The 22,318-nt window shown below is 32.0% G+C and overlaps 1 long non-coding RNA gene across 1 annotated transcript; it reads right to left on the reverse strand.

Moving 5' to 3' along the window:
- Nucleotides 1-8,651: 8,651 nt before the first annotated feature.
- LOC127723298 (uncharacterized) lies at nt 8,652-10,060 on the reverse strand. Its single transcript, XR_007991990.1, has 2 exons — nt 9,990-10,060; nt 8,652-8,792 (listed from the first exon to the last, which is right to left on the reverse strand). It is a non-coding gene; the product is annotated as an uncharacterized LOC127723298 (long non-coding RNA).
- Between the last annotated feature and the right edge of the window lie 12,258 nt (nt 10,061-22,318).

Here is a 22,318-nt window from a genome sequence, read left to right on the forward strand (position 1 = left end):
AAAATACATGTACATGTATGCGCATACTCGTGTATTTTCAAATTATAGGATCATGCAAAACACACGCCTTGGCTCAAGTTATATTGAAATAATTAATTTGTATTCTCTTGTTTAAAATGAAAAAAGATCACAAATAAGCAGAAGCTAAACTAACTTTTTTCCAAGTCCACACCAAGATTGATAGACTTAAGCTTGGGTTGAGAAAACGTACCGTGTTTATCGATTTGATATTATTTATTCTAGTTTAGATTTCATTCCTGAATGACATAGTTGTTTTCATATTTTGAAGTACAAAAGGTAAAGCTGCTTACAATTTAGTACAGTGTTATTATAATAGTGCATTTCTTCCTACACCTGAGATTCATGTAGTATTTGCAACTGGACGTTTACACAAATCAATCCATCTACCCATTTATTATGTGTCTATAAGATGTAAAAAAAATATATATCAGTTTACTGTTACAATTCATCGTCTCAGTTAAAGTTTCCGTTCTGATACAAGCATATCGAATTGTAAACTCTGTTGTAGAGAAAGTTATGAACATTTTAAAGCATTTGTGTTTTGCAAGCAAGATCTTAAAACAAAAATCCCCATTACTGTTTTAAATACTTTCCATGGTTCTGGAGTAAAGCTTTGGATATCTTCTTATTTATTCAAATAGAAAACAAATATCATCGGTCCGACATTTAAATAGCACCCTGCCATTTTTTAAGATCATTAATTATATCTTCAATCAGTTCTGTTTTGAATCGGGAAGAACAATATCTACTTCAATTCAAATACTCGCTCGGTGTGCCTCTCTGAATCCATCAATACGTGAACTTTGCTGCAAAAATTACTATACAATATATGGATTTATTTTTTCCGTAAATGCGATATAATCGACACATCTTACATTACAGCATTTACTAGGGTCTGGATTGGGTCTTTCATATATGTATTCTATGATAATATAGGTAATATTTCTCTATTTTTTTATATTTTATGTCCATTGTCAAGATTATTTTCTATTCTGTATATATTAAACCCTTTTTATCTAATTTTTGGGGAGTAAATTCTTTTCTTTTTTTTCTTCTTTTAGCTCTAATCACGGCCCTCATTACCGTTTGTTGTGCATGCGAGATATAAACTGCAGTCTCGCAAAGCTATACCTCTGTAAAGACAACTTAACAGTATCAATGTTTAATATGATAATTATGAAGTAAATAAAATGCATTTCTTTACGTACATGAATACATCCGACAAATGTTTGCAAAAATAAGCAAATATTTGTCAGCATTTACTTAGGTTGTAAATGTTTTGTAAACCGCGGTCTCTCAGAACTTTGCATACCTGTGTAATGATATGTTGCAAAAATCAATATTTAGCAAAATAACTATAATATTGGAAAGTATTAGTAAATAAAATACATTTCTTTACAAACATGAACGATATCGACAAACGTTTGCAAATATAACACAAACATTTGACAGCATTTACATTGGTTGTAAATATTTTATAAAACGCGGTCTCTCAAAACTTTGCATACGTCTGTAAAGATATGTTGCAAATATCGATATTTATCAAAATATTTATAATAATGGAAAGTATTAGTAAATAAAATACATGTCTTTACATACATAAACTATATCGACAAATGTTTACAAATATAACACAAACATTTGACAGCATTTACATTGGTTGTAAATGTTTTATAAACCGCGGTCTCTCAAAACTTTGCATACATCTGTAAAGATATGTTGCAAATATCAATATTTATCAAAATAACTATGATAATGGAAAGTATTAGTAAATAAAATACACTTCTTTACATACATAAACGATATCGACAAACGTTTGCAAATATAACACAAACATTTGACAGCATTTACATTGGTTGTAAATATTTTATAAACCGCGATCTCTCAAAACTTTGCATACATCTGTAAAGATATGTTGCAAATATCAATATTTATCAAAATAACTATGATAATGGAAAGTATTAGTAAATAAAATACACTTCTTTACATACATAAACGATATCGACAAACGTTTGCAAATATAACACAAACATTTGACAGCATTTACATTGGTTGTAAATATTTTATAAACCGCGATCTCTCAAAACTTTGCATACGTCTGTAAAAATATGTTGCAAATATCAATATTTAGCAAAATAACTATAATTCTGGAAAGTATAAGTAAATAAAATACATTTCTTTACATGCATAAACGATATCGAGAAACGTTTGCAAATATAACAGAAACATTTGACATCATTTACATTGGTTGTAAATGTTTCATAAACCGCGGTCTCTCAAAACTGCCCACACCTCTGTAAAACAGTTATGCAAATTTTAAACTTTGCATATATCTCCTATCCTGGAAAGTGCACGTAAATATAAGGCCTATCTTTACATATCTTTGGGATATGAATAAAGCTATGGAAATAAAATAATTATCTTTAGCATATCTTTGAGGACGTCCTAAATAATGCCAAAGGAATAATACATTTACATATACATTAGTAGGTCCGCAAATATATCTGGCAGAAAAGTAGCTACATTTGTCAAACATTTACATGACTGTCCAAATTGTTGTAAATCTGCCTTTTCGTGTAGTGGGGTTTTGTTTGTTGGTTTTATCGAATAAACGAGTTTAAATTCAGACGACCAAGAACCAAACACATATAGAAATATTGTATTTTTTTAAAGACGAACTGCTGTTTTTAAAGGTTCCTACTGTTTGTTTATTCGGATTTACGGTTCCTGACTGACATTTGATGAAATTTATACTTTTCTTTAAATCCATTTTTTCATAATTTCCGTTCGACAAGATATATATTAGCCGTTTGTGTTAACTTTTCCTAAAAATTATCAAGTTGGCTTCAATATAAAAAGTATGCTATTGATAGCAATGTGCGTCCGTTTTTCATTTTTGTCAGTGCCGGTGACGATTATGTGTCTTAGTCAGTGAAGTCCAATGACTTATTTTGGTCAATATTTCTAATGCACCACAAACTGACGAAACACAAAAGTTGTGCGTAAACAAAATATCTCGGTGTAGTGATAATGGACACGTTTAAATTTTTACCGAGTGACTGAACTTAACTATGTGTGCTGATTTGGAGAGCAGAGGACCATATAATAAAGGTGTAAAACTATGGAGTTATTAAATGTATGCAAAGAAATAAATTTTCAAAGAACTTATTGTGTGAAAAAAGGGATTTTTTTACTTCGAAACGCCTTTTCGGGGTTTGCTAAACTATTGAAAAACGAATCTCACTTCGTACCCCGAAAATTTAACAACATATGTGAAAATGTCTCAGATTCAAAACGAGCCATCATGCATATCCCCAGTGTATGATATGAGCAGAAGAATTGAGGTAATGCTTCAATTACCGCCTACCTAAAATGAAATGTGCATCTGTACATATCTTGGAAGCTTTATTTTAGAAGTTGTCAGACTGATTTGTGAGTGATTGCATCTTTTACACCAGAGAAAATATAGAAAATAAAGGTTAGATGTTTTTTGTAAATATCGATTTATCACAGCTAGCACATGTGGTAGTAGATTAACATTATTCATAAAGATCAGCAACAATTTTTGATTTTTAAATGTATTACTGGCACGGAGCTAGAGCACTTCTTTAAGGCACAATCAAAATCTTTGTTTACATGAGGCGCTGAAAGGCACATGTCATTGAATTGAAGAAGGAACTAACTTCTTATTGAAACATTTAATATTGTTAAATCTTAAGTCAACATGACACACTAAAGACACAGTTATGCCATTGTCATTCAAGACTACAGGAATAGCTTATGATCAAGGAAAATAACACACTTCGTACAAATATAATTTGATACAGGTGTTGTACACTAACGATTTGACCATTAATTGGCAGCCGGTCACTAAAACAAATAATCAGACAAAAATATTTTAAGAAATGCATGAATTGCTATATTTTAATGCACAGTAACAAATCTCAAACAATCACATGATGGTGTTTTTCTCAGTAAAACTAGGAGAGGGTCAAACCCTTTAAAAACAAAGTGTTTCAACTATTCAGCTATGAAGCTGCAACTGATTGCTCCTTATAAAAAGATTAAAATGAATGTTGTGAAGTCACAAGAGAGAAGCATCTCTCTTTTTTTGAGATAAAACATTCAATAATGTAATTTCTTTTCTCTTAATAATATAGTTTGTGTTAAAATGAAATGATAACAAAACCTGAATCAATTTTTTGTCTTATTTCAGTATCAGACTTATCATTCCAGTTTAACCTGAGACGGCAAATTAGAGATTTTAAAAAGTTCTGAGTTACTAGTAAGCATTTATTCAGAAAAGTCATACCGAAGAAGATCGCATATGAATATTGTGAACAATCAGAACTATGGATTTCAATATGGGTCAATATCCCTAATACGCCTTTAATTTAGAAACACACGTTGTGTGTAAACAAACAATTTCGATGATGTCAAATTGGACATTTTTCAATTTTTAACAAGTGACTGAGCTTAACTATGTGTGTTGATTTAGAGAGCAGAGGACCATATAATAAAGGTGTAAAACTATGGAGTAATTAAATGTATACAAAGAACTGCGTTTTCAAAAAACTTATTTTGTGAAAAAAGGGATTTTTTTACCTCGGGAAGCCCCATCACAAAAGACTTTTCGGGCTTTGCTAAATTATGAAAAAACGAATCCCTAAAACTAACATGTAACCATATGTGAAAATTTCTCAGCTTCAAAACGAGCCATCATATATCCAAGTTTACGATATGATCAGAGGAATCATATTTATATGAAAACATCTCCTTTCAAAACAATTTTCGAGACTCTTCTAGTTATATCCTGTGAATTCTCTTTTATTTGTCTTTGTCGTGACATTCGGAAAATGACTGTGTCGTAGATTTTTATAGGAAATAGCGATTGATATGTTTTATTTTTTGGTTTATTTGGGTACGTTGATTTAGTGTTTCAGATAATTGAACTTCTAATGCAAGTGAAATTAACGCCCAGCATCGTAATATTATTTACATGGAAGTATACATTTTTTTAAGTAGGCAATTTATAATACCCGTGATAATTGGTCAATAGAACCAAAAACGATATTATTTAAAATATTAAATTTCTATAGATATTGAAAGTATATACGTAACCATAGCATATTTTTCACATACATTTCGATCAAAATGTTAGGGTTAAAATCGTACAGAGCGTTTTTGTCTTATTTTCGAAAAAAGACCAAGTCTCTTTGAGAGAAAATGATACTTTTTCTGAATCCATTTCTACATGAATGTCAGGTATTGCATCATCTTTATTTTACCTTTGCACTCGGATATTCTAAGTCTGAAAAGCATGCTCGATGTCGGCTAGGCTGATTGTAGGTAAAATGTTAAAAGCAAATTCTGCTCTGTTAAGACGGTGTAAAGTCCTGTAGTTTCTGATAGAAGTCCAGGCACGCGTACGATGTCTCTGAGAATCTAAAAATAACCAATAAATATTTTCCTTACATTGGGAAATGTTATTGCAACCACAAACTACATGATTAGGGATAATTTATACCAATAATCACAAACTACATGATACGGGATATTTTATACCTATAATCACAAACTACATAAAAAGGGATATTTTAAACCAATAACCACAAATTTCATGATAAGGGATATTTTATATCAATAATCACAAAATCCCATTTTTTTTACTGGTGGGCATACAAGTCGAAAGTGCATTATGCTTATTACAAACAATATCATACTTTTTTTAAATACTTAAAGGACACCAGCATCAATCATTTGTAAAAATAGAATTTAAATAGTTAACAAAATCGATATCTGCATGTTGTTGTCTTTATTTCTCATCAGGGAAATGTGATAATATTAGTATAAGATACACATATAAGGACGTAAGCCAAATTCGGTGCATCTAAATTACACAAAGATAGTATTATCAATGCAGAAATATATTTTTTCCTAATTCAGGGGGTTTTTATTTATTAAGCGAATTGACCATATGTTATTGAAAAGCATTATAAATGCAGGGCATTCACTTTCATTTAACGACATCTTTGTGTAAGTGTTAATACACATGGCCTTGATCGTCCTTGTATGCATATTTTTTAAACATGATAACGAGGTTCACGGCCATAACATCACTTTTCTATGGTAATCGTATATAAATAATATACAAATGCCAAGGGTAAGGGTTGCATTCATATCTCATTTCAAGCAGGTTTTATGCGCTTTCGTCATGTCAAAAGATGTGAAAAAACAAATAAAAAAGCATAAAGAGCAACACAATCAAACGGATCTAAACAGTGCACACATAAAAAGCAAATCTTAACCTGAGTGGTATGTTTTAGTAGAATCATAAGATAATCAAATGTCTATTTGGTCAGCATGCATTATTTCATACCAATACCCATATATATATATAGAAAAAGGACTCTTATCACTGTTAAACATCAGGTGAGCCCTTGCATCAAAAACAAAAAATCATTTATTCTTTTTATCGGTAATTATGAAAAAATGAAAATCACTATAATGATAAAAGAGCAAACAACAAACGAACTTCTGGATCGCGTCGAATCACGGCGAATCACAGATGACGTCATAGGCTGCATTATGCCATTTAAAAAAAATATTTTCACAGTGCAGTAGACATGGCGTTCTCTTGCACAAAGTATTGAAAAAGAATTACTGCATGCGTTTTATTAATTCTACTTTAACCATGCCTTAAACAATGCAAAATATAATGGTAACATACCGGTAAGTCAAATTTATTTATCTTTCACGTAGCATTGTATGATGCCATATGAATTGGCAGATTTGGCATTGTTCATTTATCACTGTGTAAAATGTTTTACCTTTCTGTTCACTATTAACAAAATATGCCGTATGGTTTCCCAAAGTAATAAATTTAAAGCATTTGCTGCCATTTTATTTTTAGCGCATGCTGCCATTTTTCTATCGAAAAGCATTGTGGATTATTTCTTTTAGACGATTTTTCTATTTCACATGGGGAATGGTGATATATAGGGTTGAAAAATCAAAAGTTTTGATAGAATGAATTTCAGAGAAAGATACAGATTTAAAATGATCAAGAAATTCTAAAGAGTTTTTTAGAATCCACATATGGTTAATACCACTACGCGAGTAAACAGTTTCACAGTATTTCTGAAGACCTTCTTTCACTGCGGCCAGAATTTTTGTCAATCTAATGGACAGTTCCTTTGAAGAACATGTAGATGAGCCTGCAATGTACCGTTGTTTGTAGCTTAGGTATCAAATACAAACAAGGTAAGTCCTCAGATTTGTTGTTCAATGTAATGTTATGATTCGCCAGAAGTAGTGCGATTTACATACAAAAATAATATTATTTGAAGCTTTGTCTGCAGGAACAACAGCATGTTTATCGTCAAGAGATGATAGACATTTCACAGCTTCTTTGTTTCTGAAAACGGACTTTGGTCGATCATTCACACAGTTTGTCAACTTATGAATTCGACGTTTTATCACAGACCTGACTGTTTTTTACCCATTCTGACATTGTGTCCAATTCAACTTATTCTCGTTTAGCCTATGCTCTAGCGTAGTCCTCAATGGAATCCATAATTATTTTGAAGTCATGGTTCCAATTGATGTATTGGGGTTCTCTGAACTTAGGACCATGAAATATCACCTTTCGGAGATGTTCATGTTGAATTATGTTTAGATCCCCAGTAATAACATGGCCAGAGGGGCTGTAAATATAAGATGAGTGGGAACAGTTGCAGAAATACAAATTCAATGAAGAAATTAAAATAATGAATTATGTAGATAAAAATATTAGTATTGTTATTAATATCTATGTCATTTAAATATAACATGACTTTAAAAAAGTAAAGTTTAAAGGTTACTAAAATCTATAAAAATTAACCTTCGTCTCATACAAAAAAAATTAAAGACACTTTTGCTTTAAATAGGTTGAATTTCATGACAATTCATAATTTCAACTAATTTTTTAAATGAATAAATTTTTCAATATAATTTGAACATTCTATAAATAAAACCATCACAAATCATCATAAAGAGTGCAATTAAAAAGAAAGTGTTTTTCAGATTCAACACAATTGTTCGTACAAAACACACAAAGTCTGTTATAAACTGGAATTGGCGGCCTAGCATGCCTATCGGTTTGGTTGATGATTGTCATGTTAACAATAGGTAACAATAAAAACTTTGAATATATGCCATTGACTGTCAATTACTCATAGAAAAATTTTCAACAATAAAACTGAGACCACATTCTTGTGATAAGAGCATGGCTTGACCATGATGATGTCAACAACCAATCAACTGAATAACAAATATTTGTGTTTAGGGCTTTCCTACGAACCATAATTTAACCCCCAAGATTTGTTTAACATTTAACGATATGCATATAAAAACACAAATTATCATCCCAGAGAAATATTGAAAAAATCAGCAAAAAAAAAAAATAAAAAAATATTTCCAATATTGAACTATCCTAATTTTGGAAATCACACAACCCTTAATACACATATTTTTTGCCCAATGTCTATTCTAAATATCTGAGTGATCACAATATAAAACAAAGTTTGCTGTTCCTACTCCATGTAGTTTAATGTCCAACCACTGATTATAGAGAAACATTCAATACGATGAAATTAAAATAAATTTATTTATTAATAGTGAAAACTTCAACTTCTTTCTTCACCCACCCTGTCTTTTTGGAGGCCATTTTAGAAAGGTTGTTGTTTGGTCAGACACTTGTTCCGTGATTCCATAGGTCTTCATGATGACATCTACAAAATCAAAAGTTATAACATTGTCAAGTTTAATACTGTTCAACACATTTAACTATTAATAACTTCATAATGACGATATTTAAAGTATAAATCAAAAGCATAAGAACTAAATGAAAGTTAAACTTCCATCAAAATCTAAACTACATTTCCTTTTACATAGACCAGAAGGTATAATCTGCAAGAAATCCTAAATACTACATTTTAACTTGAACAAATTGAAGGTTTGTCCACTTATATCTTTTTCTGTATTACTTGTGCTGCTGCATGGATATCTGTCTGATTGACATATACGAGGGTTGTAAAGGAGGGTTCTTAACACGAAAACACGTGAAATAAAAATCCCAAAAAACGCTGCACGGAAAAAAAAATTGGGATAAACGAAGCACGAGGAATAAAATCGTAAATATTAAGGAAAAAGTATTAGAAGTTATTACGCAGTCGTTCTTGGAGATCACAAAGTCATGATAATGGACACGAAGACCCTACGGCCACCTTTTCCGTCCGATAGTTGCATCCGATTTGAAAAAAAGAATCATAACTTGATAGCAATTAATATCCTGGGAACACATAATTTAAAAATCCAGACTGACTTGGAATTTAGTCCCTGTTTACTTTTTTTATCAAATGTTGGACAAGCACGAGAAATTAAGAGTACCAACTCAAAACATGGAAAATAAATAACGGGAAACACAAATAACACATGTCGAACCAAAGACAAGAAAACGAGAAATAAAAAGGCCAAAAACGTTGCACGTAAATAACTCTTTACCACCCTCATTTACGATATACCCTTCATCATTGATTACCTTGTCAAAACACTACTTTAATTTTGACAGTAAAATATTAAAGGTCCAACTTGGTGAGCCATATAGCTTCTGATCTTTCCATCCAAATTTTGTAAACAACTCAAGCCCCCCTTTTTATGAGATTTCGTGTAACTGAATTGAACAGGTAAATAAAGATAAAATTTCTTTTTACTTTTGATTCAATCATATGATGAATTCAAATAATCAACGATAAAAATTTATGAGACGTTGCAAGGTAAATCGGGAATGGTAACATGCTTAACATCCCCCTTTGCCTCGTGTAAAATTTTAACTTTTCAGTATCAGTTTTCATAACAACATGATATGCTCACATTTCTAAAATACGATACTGTATCTATTGTAATCACAACAATTAATATATACTTACGATAAAAATATAAAAGCTGTATACAGGAAAGATATTGATAAAAACTCTGTAGAATCACCTTGTGGTCTCGGAAGTGGATATTCAAACTTTGGCAACAAAAGAACAACTGCGCATGCGCATAATCTGAATTTGTCTTAAAATAGAAATGTTAAAAATGCCGCGAAAATTTATATCACTATTCCAATAGATCTATCGGTTGTTTATATTACAAGTTATCAACCATTGTTTATGTACTGATGTATACGTCTTTCTCTATAGATTGTTAAAAAGAATAGAAAAGAAAAAAAAGGAATGAAAACAAGATTTTTGACATCAGCAGCAACGGAAAAAGGGGGGCATATTTTTGGGGGAAGGGGTTATTCACAAATATTTGTATTTACAGTATGATTCTGTATAAAAGCTGGTTCTATTAATTTATCATGTTTTGGGGTGGAGTGAAATTTAGGAATTTCTATTATTTGGGATGCAAAGTTCATGATTAATTTATGCTGATATACACTGCGATTGTTTTATATATACTGCTATTATCACCACAACAATTAGTGATAAATCTACTGAATTTCCTGTTTTATGTGAATATCGTTGTCAATTAAAAAAGAATTGTGATGTGCCCAATACTTCTTTTTGGACAATTCTGGTATCCACAACTACTGGGTTTTATATATTGTTTAGCCAACGTTGATTCAATGTTGGTGTTTCAACACAATGTTAATTCAACGTTGAAACAATGTTCTAATTTCAACGTTGAATTGTCAACGTTGAATCAATGTTGAATATTTGTTGATCAATGTATAACCTAAAATCAACAAAGATTCAACGTTGATTCAACAAAGTGTGCCTGCAGGGATTGTTCTTCGCAGATTACATGACCGAATACTATTTTATAAAAGCCTATGTTTTCTTCAAAGCTTTTGGCAGATGTTCCTTGTAATTCAAAACGAATAATTAATGGATATTAGCGGTTCCATATAATTAAAATGGGCAATTTTATAGGTGTCACCAACATATATACGTTTTTTTTTTATATATAATAATAAACTTACAAACAACAATAAATATTCATATAAGAAATATCAATGAATCTTGTGCTAACAGTTTCTATCGTAATGTTTTAAAAAGTTTTATACCAGGGAAACAACGGGGGTACATATCAAGTTCCCAGTTACTATTTTTAATATATGTCCAGGCTAGAAGGGATTTGAAACGTTTTTCTATACTTATGTTAATGGACATGATACTTTTTATATTGTGCTGTTTTGATAATACGAACATTTGTTATTCCATTATGAATAACTTACTGTGGACATCGATAATTTCATTTTTACGAAAATGGTTGAATAATCTGGCGTTCAAATGGATTACACCTTGGTGCGAAAACCTCAGCTTTTTTCGCTAAAACGTTTCCCTGCTGAAATCTTTCACTGCATGAAATGGTGCATTTAATTGGATATTAAATCCGTATTAAAGCTAATATAATTTTCAAATTTCAAAATTTTGTATTAGTTTAAACAATTTGTAATATATAATTTTACACTACATTTACTTTAGATTTAATTTAACCAATAAATTCCTGAATTTAAAACCAATTTAAAGAAGACTTTAAATTTGTTTAAATCTCAAATTTATTTATTTTTGAAATTGGAGGAAATGTCTAAAATTTAAAATTTAAATGACCAAAAAATGTAGTTAAATTAGAAATTTAATGCATAATATAATTTCTTTAATTTTCTGATTTAAACATTTCACTATATATAAAATTTCACGTTTACAAATATAATGATCTATATAAATTTCTGATTTACTAAATTAAGTTTGTAAATTTTTGGTAAATTTTAAAATTTAAACATTGGTAATTTCTAAAAAAATTTCACATTTATACTGATTTGTAAGCCACAATAAATTGTTATATTGTTCCGATTTAAATCGTTGCAATTAATTTACATTTGATATATCCATTCTTCGTTATTGTTTTTCTTTGGTTTTCGTTCGTTCGTGTGTTGTTATTTTTTGTTATCTTTCATTGCTATCCGTGTAAGAGGGGAGGGAAAAGGATGTTGAAGGCCGTACGGTGACCTATAGCTGTTAAATTCTAATATAGTTGTCTCATTGGCAATCTTACCACACCTTCTTTTTCATATATAAAATATATTAATGGTATGATGATGTACAGATCTATGAAGACGAGATTATTTGTGTTGTTGATACAGCTGCAAAAGCGACAATCTGGTCATGGTCTCATCATCAAGGTCGCTGTAACCTCAGCTTATAAAGTTCCAAGCCTTTAAATCTACACTGGTATCATGTTGATCTTGCCAGCTCACATGCCTTTATGTCATTATTCGATATTGCTTTCCTCCACTTACAGGTCAAATAAAAGCTGCATTTTGTTAAACAAATTCTATATTAATTTAAAAAGATACCGACACATAGGCCACTGCAAAGCAATTTAATTACTTCTTAGTAACCAGAAGACTAATGATTATGAACCTAAAATAAGTCTGCCAAGATCCGACTACAACATTGTCAAACGAACCAGAATAAGCAAACAAGATTACTAAATTACAACGATAATCGCCAACAAGATGCACAACTGCACCATAGTTCCGGTACTCCACAAATATATTTTGCAATCTAAAACTTTTTTTTTATTAACATGGGAAAGGAACTAGAAATTCCGTAGACCTTTATACATGAAGAATAAATAACGTCAATATAATATTTTATGCGGTTTTACTTTATTCAATCACATTTATATTAGCTATATGTAAGTAGTGTTACATATTTGTGTTCACTTTCTCACTTCAATAAAACAGAATATATATAAAAAAAGAATGAGACAACTCTCCACAAGAGACCAAATGACACAGAAATTAACAACTACTAGTATAGGTCACCGTACGGCCTTCAACAATGAGCAGAGCCCAAACCGCACAGTCAGCTATAAAAGGCCCCGAAATGACAATGTAAAACAATTCAAACGAGAAAACTAACGGCCTTATTTATGTACACAAAATGAAAGAAAAACAAATATGTAACACTTTAATTAACGACAACCACTGAATTACAGGCTCCTGACTTGGGACAGGCACATACATACAGAAAATACACGGACCAATATGTTTTCAAAATATTCACAAAATTGAGTAGTGTAGTAAAGTTCGATTGGCATCCGAAAAGAACAGATCAGTAAAAAGGTTGTGCTATTTCGATAATAACATATACTAGTAAACTCAAACTTCATTGAAAAATAAACTGGTTCTCCTTATATTAATTTTTGGATTTAAATATAAAACTACTCTCCGATTTGAACGACAAACAAATTAGACTTTTGACTCCGGATTATATAATTTTTCGACTCTGTGGCAGGAAATCCTGGTACTCGGCCTGGTACGAGCAACCAACAGAAGTAAAATCAAACCTATAATCGGTGCAATTTCACTGTTTTCCGATTATTTTGTCGTGTATAGAAAACATTAAACAGAAATTATCCCCTAAATTATACAGAATATTAGGTTGATTTTATTTCTCAAGGTTGCTCATACTTAACGTGTACCAGGATGTCCTACCAAAAAGAAGGTTGCCTGTCAAAAAAATTTAAACTCCTGCGTCAAAAGTCGGTAAAATGAAAAAAGTCTGGGAAAATCTCCTTGAAGTTCGTAGTTTGATTCAAATAGGACCATCCAAGATTTACATTTATATGCTATTTATGTAACCACAAATATAATCAAATTAAGTCGGGTGCAATGATCTTGATAACAAAACAAATACTAGGACACAACAAATAATATGACAAAACATATTACAAATCATAAAACATCGCACATATATATCAAATCATGTTTAAAATCAATTATATCCCAGCAAGGGAAGAACAAAAAAATTGCGGAAGCTAATTTACAGATCTAACATTGTTGGGCTGATGTTTAGACGAGTTGTATATACAGAATGTACACAGCCATGTATCACCATCTGCTGGTGATACGATGGATAAATCTGTTGTAGAGTTGTCACTGGTTCAGACGTACTTATAAATATAATTATTTCTGTGACTGTATCTTGCATTAATTTGTAGGATCCTTTACAATAGATATTTCAGCTGATCTGTAACAATTCCATCTTCATGCCTTATATATCATGTACTGTATTACGACGCTAGATTAAAAACTGACGAGGAAAGGTAACACCCGGCCACCGAAAGCTTTATTATTGTGAAGCCTAGGTGGTCGTGTGGTCTAGAGCGTCGGATACAGTGCAGGCGATTTGGTGTCACGATTTCTCAGTAGCCTGAGTTCGAATCCCTCGGAAGCAAATTTACAGATTTAACATTGTTGGGCTGATGTTTAGACGAGTTATATATACAAGAAATTTGTTTTGCATTCACACGTATAAAAATTGCAGTTTTTATCCAACGCAATCATAGGTTTGAACGTTGTTTTCAATTAAAACTTGTATATATATATTTCTCTAATTCTTCGTCAATTTATTCCTTTCTGCACCCATTGTATAAAAAAAAATTAATCAACGTGTGGTTCGTTTGATCTCAGTTCATCATTGGTTAAAATCCGATTATGATATCGAATTTTCTTGCTTTCCTCTGAATTTCCTATTGTGACGGCATGAAAAAAGGCGACCATGTCTGATGACGTCACATAGAAAGAACACATCTTTTTGCAGATCATTCGAAAAGAAGGAATAACTTTGCCTGCATATTGTTAGAAAATCATTAGAGAAACAGATTCCACCACCAAATCTCGTGTAATACGATATTTATCCACTATCGACAGTTAAATTTTAAATATTTAAAACGCTCGGCCAGCCTTGCTTTATAATTTGAAAATTTAACTGTCTCGAGTGGATAATAATGGTATCACATTCGATGCAGTGGTAGAATATATATATATATATTATACACAAAATAATGGGACGACCGTTTGATGTTGTGAGGATGGTGAATGTTCTGGTCTTGCAAGAGCTGATGATGAATAATTTTGCACAAGACTGAATGAAAATAAATATTCTGCAACAGAAGGTGATATTAAATATCCGTGCAGCGAAACAGCGTTAACAGATGAAAACGAAAGATCAACCCACCCGCAAAACAAATCCTACCATCTATTCCTTCTCAGAGTATCAATTGGTCGTCCCCTAAAAAAGAATGATCGCGTGCTTCTTTACTTGTTTCTGGTAAAAATGGATTCAAACTTTCAATTAAGAAAATGGCAAATGAAACTAAGTCTTTGTTAAAAGTTAAAACATGACTATAAAGTTGTACAGACGTTTATCTGAAATGATTGTGTAACGTGTAACGGGCGATCAATGGATCTGTATCTGAATAAATCAGGATTTCAAGTATTCAACTCAATTTTTCACCACAACCAGTTGTCCTATTCAAAACAATCAACACATCCTTAAATGGATTCACAACGCAAAATATATACACAGCAAAATGTACATAAATCAAAATGCAAGGTGAAGTACCTCATTCACAATGCATAAACACAATGTTTCATAACTTAATATATATGCAATCACTATGCAACATGTATAAGACCGATTTATTCACAATGTCACTAACAGATCACTATGCAACATGCAACAGGCCCTTTATTACACAATGTCACCAACAGATTACTATGCAACATGCATCAGGTAAGTATCACACAAAACATATGAACACAAAAACAAACATATATAGAACTTCTATTTACAACGTCCACCCATATGTAGTATCACTTGTTAGTCTGCAACTAACCACAATAACACAATGACACAGTTACACATGCACAAATCCTTCAATGCACAAGGAATATATATATAAACACAGCTGAACTCACGCACTAACTATTCCTTTTAGTTCCCACACAATGATTATTATCCAAACTGGTAAGGTTTAACACAGTGCACTTTCACTAATACACTTCCACATTATTACAACACCAGCAAGTATACACCTTGTAATCGCACTAATACAAATCTATGAGGTATACACACTTCCACATAGTACAACTTGCAACACCAGCAAGTATACAAATAACTTATTATATAAGTTTCACTTTATATCACAATCACTATTGCATTATCCACATATAAATCCGAACACTATTCATATATATCCTTTGGAATCACTTAATTCACTCTACTTACCAGTTGGAAAATAATCCCTGATGTTATCACTTCAACGGTCCACATAAAACTGACAGAGTTTTTCTGTCTTGGGCTGGTTTATATACTACCATCTGGATCAGTACATGATACTTAAAGGGGTGAAAATGAAGACTATACCAACTTTAGGGGTGTTTTAAGTAACAGATGGTGCTCCAACTATGGAGAAACTTATATACATATAGAAGCACAATAACTAGGAAAAGACAACTGGTATTTCACATCAAAATAAATGAACTATGACCGATTTCCGTTACACTACCCACGCCTCAAAAATCATGCGTCCCGCATAACTCCTTGAATACATCTGACATGCTGAGAAATCATCTATCAAAGTGGTCATTTTTCATACCCAAACGCTACCATAGTGCAGGCACTATTTCCATTGGACATATATACATCAAGACAAAGCCTTTTCCCGCTTTGCCACTTCACAATACCAAACAACTTTGGTTAGATTCTGACCATATATATCTTCAACTATATATATATCTTCTGACCACAACGTCAGGCACCATTACATCCGACAATAATGTCAGGCTACCCTTTTGTTCATCAGGTCTAAACTGATGACATCACAAGGCACAACCCGTAGATACAAAGTCTACCTATATGTCCAAATTCCAGTCAGCCATATCAAACATATTGAACTTTCTTCTTATGCACAAACACTATTCACAGGATTTTTAATTTTGTCCGAATAAAACTTTTTAAAACTTCCTACTTCAAAATATCCCTGTTTCTAACATTAACCTCTTTCCTATAAACGACTGTAATTTTGAGCGTCACTGCCAAAGATCAAATTTAAAGGGTCCCTAACAAATTTTGCCTCTGCAGCGGCCCAAGGAGCCTACTCTTAACGAAATCTGCAGGAGGGGTCTTTTACATGCACAGGGCGTGACATGTTCCTGTACATGGGGCCTCGGATTTAACGTCCCAATCCGAAGGACTCATACATACACACTTTAAACTCTATGTACACTATATACACTACAAAACTGTCTATATACACATATGATACATCAAATCATCTACTCTTCACAGTGATCCTTTCCTCCAAAACGCTTCCTCTTTTCAGGCTCATGACTACTTTCTTCCAAACACTACAGTATCTCTAATTAGTTCAACACCATCTGTAATTCCTGAATAATTTTCATTTTGGAAAGAATTAGAGGCTGAAGGTATAAAACTGTGTCTTAAGCTGTATTCCAATTTTTCAATTTCACTTGTTAAAACTGCAATATCCGAATCAAACAGATTTTCTGCCATTTCAATATCAACTGACTAAATGTTCCTTCTTACTTAAAAAGAAATCATCTATGACAACTAAGACAAAAACTTAAAACATTGAATATTTCAACTGGTATAATCATACATGAATTTACAGTAACGACATAAACACATGAAATTCCACCGCTGCCACCAAATTTGTAACGTGTAACGGGCGATCAATGGATCCGTATCTGAATAAATCAGGATTTCAAGTGTTCAACTCAATTTTTCACCACAACCAGTTGTCCTATTCAAAACAATCAACACATCCTAAAATGGATTCACAACGCAAAATATATACACAGCAAAATGTACATAAATCAAAATGCAAGGTGAAGTACCTCATTCACAATGCATAAACACAATGTTTCATAACTTAATATATATACACAATGTCACTATGCAATCACTATGCAACATGTATAAGACCGATTTATTCACAATGTCACTAACAGATCACTATGCAACATGCAACAGGCCCTTTATTACACAATGTCACCAACAGATTACTATGCAACATGCATCAGGTAAGTATCACACAAAACATATGAACACAAAAACAAAAATATATATAACTTCTATTTACAACGTCCACCCATATGTAGTATCACCTTGTTAGTCTGCAACTAACCAACTTTTAACACAATGACACAATTACACATGCACAAATCCTTCAATGCACAAGGAATATATATATAAACACAGCTGAACTCACGCACTAACTATTCCTTTGAGTTCCCACACAATGAATATTATCCAAACTGGTAAGGTTTAACACAGTGCACTTTCACTAATACACTTCCACAATATTAAAACACCAGCAAGTATACACCTTGTATTCTCACTAATACAAATCTATGAGGTATACACACTTCCACATAGTACAACTTGCAACACCAGCAAGTATACAAATAACTTATTATATAAGTTTCACTTTATATCACAATCACTATTGCAATATCCACATATAAATCCGAACACTATTCATATATATCCTTTGGAATCACTTAATTCACTCTACTTACCAGTTGGAAAATAATCCCTGATGTTATCAATTCAACGGTCCACATAAAACTGAAAGAGTTTCTCTGTCTTGTGCTGGTTTATATACTACCATCTGGATCAGTCCATTTTACTTAAAGGGGTGAAAATGAAGACTATACCAACTTTAGGGGTGTTTTAAGTAACAGATGGTGCTCCAACTATGGAGAAACTTATATACATATAGAAGCACAATAACTAGGAAAAGACAACTGGTATTTCACATCAAAATAAATGAACTATGACCGATTTCCGTTACAATTGATTGCCGAAATTTGATATTAACTTAAGAGCATACGATACAGTTACATGTTTAATTGAATGGGTAAACATAACTATTTTGTGTGCAAATTGTCGAAAAAAATCACCGTTGGTTCAAAACTGTATCGTATGCCCTTAAGCAAACATCCATTTCGATCCCTTCGGCTTTTTTGGGCACGGTCTGATTGATGGCTCTCCGATTGTCCTCTTTGATTTCAACCGCTTCCCCTGAGCATTAAGCATTCGGTCATACTTTCTGTCTAATCTTTGAATGAGCTGCCTAAATTCTGAGGATACCCACGACAGAGGACGTGTTACAAAAGTTGAGTCATCCTCCGAATCGGAATCTTCTGACGACGTATTCTCTATCAGTAACGCCTTCATAATCCGTTCCTCCTCTTTTGGGTCAATCTTTTTTTCTTTCAGGGTTTTTCTTCTGTTGATAAGTTTCTAAAAAAAACAATAACAATGTACATGTACCTTATATGTTGAATTCGATAGGAAGGTTTAATAAAAATTTAACTAATACAAGAGTTTATAATGCGCATGATGTATTCATTGGATTGTTCCCCTTGCATTACTATCAAAACCGAAATTGAAATCGAAATAATTATATAATAATAAATTTAATTAGAGACATATATATATGTCTCTGATTTAATTATGGTACCGTTGACAGTTGTTTTACTAAACAGCAATATTTAAAAAAAAAGGACTTTTTTTAACAAAAAATATCATGGCAAGTGCAAACCATACTATATTGGCGGTAACATAAACTATCATTCATCTATAATAATTTAGTCTTTAAAATCAACGCCTAGAATTTCTAATATTCACTTCATTTGAGCTCTGGTGGATAGTTGTCTCATTAGCAATCATATCACGTCTCCTTATTCCACACCTCCTAAATGTTATATAAACAATGGTGAGTTTTAAATCAATCTTTATTGAAATTCCTGTCTTATAAAATAAATGTAAATATAAGCTATTACCTAGTATGCACAATAATTTAGATGGATAAAAGTATTATAATCGATGAAAAATGAATTGGGATGGATAAAAAATTGATAACCTCTGTAAATTATTTAGGATGGATGAAAATTTCTCAAGTGTAAATTCGACCTTAGTTCATACCCTGTGTTTTCTGCCATAGAGAACAATGTTTCTGTTGTGGTCTTCCTTTTCCCCTGTAGATTCCATAATTTCCTTCTGTTTAACAGAATTGAAATGCGTCTCAACTCCACCTGCAGAACAGAAAATAACTATGTAAAATATTATTCAATCCAAAAAAAACGTAATCAAACTGCAAATATTGTACTCCCTGTCAAAGCCTAACGTAAATATATAGGAACCCTTAACATTCGATTACCGTGCCGGGTAAATGTGTGAACGTATCGGATCAAAACAAAATAACAATTTACCATACCAAAAATTAGTACATATTTTAACCAAAAGGTTCCTACGCTGCACCTAGGTTTAAATATCAAAATTTTAGAACATATTTTGGTTATGTAGATATTAAATGAACGATGAAGAACTAGAGATCCTTGAAGAATACCTTTGGACTGATAGTTTGGAATAGTTAAATAATAATTCTTGCTTGCAATTTAATAAAAGGGGGTATATCTAGCTTGTTTCTCATATTGTTCTGTCGTACCTGTTTTAGTATTTCCACATAATTCCCGTGTGGAAAGAAGAGCATTGATTTTGCACTTAAGACTTTTTCTTATTCAAGCATCCCGCAATGTGGAGAGGGGTGGGTATAAGATTTAAAAAAATATGTAATTCCAAATTCATTTTAAAACATAAGTTTAAGAGAACAATACAAGTAATAAAACGTATTGAATTAGTAACGTCTTTCCTCTAACGACGTTTTATATAAAGAATTCCATTTTAATCCTGATTATAAATGTACTTACTCCTGATCACACCCTCTTCAACAGTTGGGTACTGGCCTCTCACATGTGTCAGAACCGCCCCCGATATTTCTTTATTCTCTTCAGAATTGAATCTACGAATATCAAAATATGCATATCTTTAATCTCCCAATTCAAGAACCTAAATTACTAGCTTTGTTATTACTTATTTTAACATACTTGTAACAGAAAGAAACAAATACTTGTTGTCTTCAATTAAAATTTCATTAATGGATTGTAAAATTGAGAATGGAAATGGGGAATGTGTCAAAAAGACAACAACCCGACCATAGAACAGACAACAGCAGTAGGTCACCAACAGGTCTTCAATGCAGCGAGAAATTCCCGCACCCGGAGGCGTCCTTCAGCTGGCCTCTAAACAAATATATATACTAGTTCAGTGATAATAAACGCCATACTAAACTCCAAATTGTACACAAGAAACTAAAATTAAAAATAGTACAAGACTAACAAAGGCTAGAGGCTCCTGACTTGGGACAGGCGCAAAAAATGCGGCGGGGTTCAACATGTTTATGAGATCTCAACCCTCCCCCTATACCTCTAGCCAATGTAGAAAAGTAAACGCATAACAATACGCACATTAAAATTCAGTTCAAGAGAAGTCCGAGTCTGATGTCAGAAGATGTAACCAAAGAAAATAAACAAAATGACAATAATACATAAATAACAACAGACTACTAGCAGTTAACTGACATGCCAGCTCCAGACTTCAATTTAACTGATTGAAAGATTATGTCTTCATCATATGAATATCAGGCACAATCCTTCCCGTTAGGGGTTTAGTATCATACCATCATAACATATATGAGAAGAACATAACCCGTGTCATGCGAACAACTGGTTTATAAATAAATATGTTTAGTGCCGATGCAAAGACCCTATAAGTGAATCAATATTAACGCCAAAATATGCAATCTTTAATGACCTGACAACAGTATCGTAACTATATCCCTTCTTTATAAGTCTATTTAAAGGTTTTGTTAGCTTCAGAGGTGAATACTGACATTTTTGTGCTTTATAAAGAATATTTCCATAAAAAATTGGATGTGAAATACCTGAACGTATAAGAAGTCTACATGTTGAGCTATATTTACGAATGATGTCCTTATACCGATGATAAAATTTAGTAAATGTTTTGACTAGTTTATGATATCGAAAACCCTGGTGTAATAATTTTTCAGTAATACATATATACATATATATAAACAGGGGCGGACAACCATTAATAATAGCCTAATATGTCTTGGTAAGACCACTGCTAAATATTTTTCTTTTCTTATTGTGTTGGTGCTAGGTACTGCGTTGGAAGAAATAGATAAAGACCCGCGAACCACATTAATCGGTACCAATATCATCGACTACGATATTCATATTTCAACAATTTAACTGCACTGTTGAATAACAATATCTTCTATTATTGAAGCAAGAAAGGCCTATCTATACATGTTATATATCTGCAGTATTGATCATATATAGCATATTTCTATAAATGCTATTGATAAGTGAACATCACATGTTCGATCAAATGGTCGTTGTATGGTTTTAAAAAATAACATCGCGAATCGGGTTTTCAATTGTTAATCTAAAATAATACTTACTTCAGAATTGTCCCGGCTGCAGTTTTTGTGGTCCACTTTAACTCATTATTTGATTTGT

This window comes from Mytilus californianus, unplaced genomic scaffold (assembly GCF_021869535.1).
Source record: "Mytilus californianus isolate M0D057914Y unplaced genomic scaffold, xbMytCali1.0.p SCAF_13, whole genome shotgun sequence".
NCBI classification, from domain to species: Eukaryota; Metazoa; Mollusca; class Bivalvia; order Mytilida; family Mytilidae; genus Mytilus; species Mytilus californianus.